This window comes from Rhinopithecus bieti, unplaced genomic scaffold, assembly GCF_001698545.2.
Source record: "Rhinopithecus bieti isolate Rb0 unplaced genomic scaffold, ASM169854v2 scaffold_30918, whole genome shotgun sequence".
NCBI lineage: Eukaryota > Metazoa > Chordata > Mammalia > Primates > Cercopithecidae > Rhinopithecus > Rhinopithecus bieti.
Genome location: NW_016813589.1, coordinates 1,835,092 through 1,837,208, shown reverse-complemented (window position 1 = coordinate 1,837,208; position 2,117 = coordinate 1,835,092).

Genomic DNA, 2,117 nt, shown 5'->3' with positions numbered 1-2,117 from the left:
AGCCAATATATACACATATCTAAATGAATTGGCTCATGTAGTTATAGAGGTTGAGAAGTCCCAAGATCTGCAGCTGGCAAGCTGGAGACCCAGGGGAACAAATGATGTAAATTCCAGTCCAAGTCCAAGCCCAAAGACAGAAGCCTAATGTTCCCAGCTCAAAAACAGTCAGCCAGAGAGAACAAATGTTGTTCTATTCAGCCTTTTTGTTGTATTCAGGTCTTCAATGATTGAATAAGGCCCCAAGACATTGGGGAGGGCAATTTGCTTTACTCAGTCAACCTATAGAAATGTTCATCTCATCCAGAAACACCCTCAGCGTTACACTCAGTATGTTTAACGAAATACCTGAGCATCCCATGGTCCAGTCAAGTTGACACATAAAATGCACAGATAAAATCCAGCTTTTTGTTTGAGATGGAGTTTCGCTCTTGTCGCCCAGGTTGGAGCACAATGATGCTATCTCAGGTCACTGCAACCTCCGCCTCCTAGGTTCAAGCGATTCTCCTGCCTCAGCCTCCTGTGTAGCTGGGGCTGCAGGCCCGCGCCACCATGCCTGGCTAATTTTTGTATTTTTAGTAGAGACAGGGTTTCACCATTTGGCCAGGCTGGTCTCGAACTCCTGACCTCAGGTGATCCCCCTGCCTCGGCCTCCCAAAGTGCTGGGATTACAGGCATGAGCCACTGCGCCCAGCTAAAATCCAGACTTTTATGGCAGATGAGTGGGAAGGCAAGGGAAGCTGGTTAAAATGAAGATTCTCAGGATCTACCGGTCACCTGCTGAATCTTTGCCCCAAGAAATCTGTGTTTTTAACAAGTTTCTCAGGCCAGGTGTGGTGGCTCATGCCTGTAATCCCAGCACTTTGGGAAGCTGAGGCAAGTGGATCACCTGAGGTCAGGAGTTCGAAACTAGCCTAGCCAATGTGGCAAAACCCTGTCTCTACTAAAAATACAAAAACTAGCCAGGCATGGTGCTGGGCACCTGTAATCCCAGCTACTTGGAGGCTGAGGCAGGAGAATCACTTGAACCCGGGAGATAGAGGTTGCAGTGAACCGAGATTGTGCCACTGCACTCCAGCCTAGGCAACAGAGTGAGCCTCCATCGCAAAAAAAAAAAAGTTTCTCAAAGATTTCTGATTTACATTATAATAGAACTGCTGCTTGAGATTCTGGAAAGATTCATTAAGTTCATTATATATGGACTTAACGCTCAATCTGAAGGATGTTGGAATAACAAGAATAATCATGGGAAACAGTCAGGGTCTTTCTCCTGATGGCATATGGGCCATTTTCAAGTGGGATGAGAATAGTTAATGTGTGATCTATGTGTTGATCTAATACAGGGCAGAAACCAATTTGAGCAAGTAATGCTCCAGGGCACACCCCCTTACTCACCCACGCCTCAAAATAATTTTACCAACTGTTCAAAGTCCAAGTGACAAAGGGCAGTGCTGGTTGTCATTGTTCTTGGGTGAGTCATACTATACAGCTTACTAATTCCTCTTCCTCCTCAAAGCTGCCTTTTTCCCATCTTCTAGGGGTTGAGGATTGTTTTTTTTAATCACACTCCACAAATGTGAACCTCTTTTTTCTGTCACACTACCAGGATCTCTCTTTCTCTTTCTATCTAACTGTGTATGTGTGTGTTTGCACACGTGTGTGTATATGTGTGTTTCTGAATTTCGGACAATTTTTATGAAGTTCTATATAATGTAATTTTTTTGTGTGTGTATGCACGAGGCCAGGTTTTAAAATATATACATTTAATTTGTTAAATATATGTAAAATTGTTGAAGTATCACATATCTACAAAAAGTGTACATGTCAGCCAGGTGCGGTGTCTCACACCTTTAATCCCAGAACTTTGAGAGGCTGAAGCAGGTGGATCATTTGAGGTCAGGAGTTCAAGACCAACCTGGCCAACATGGCAAAACCCTGTCTCTACTAAAACTACACAAATTTGCCAGGCGTGGTGGTGGGCGCCTGTAGTCCCAGCTACTCGAGAGGCTGAGGCAGCAGAATCACTTGAATCCGGGAAGCAGAGTTTGCAGTAAGCCAAGATTGTGCCACTGTACTCCAGCCTGGATGACAGAGTGAGAGTCTGTCTCAAAAAAAAA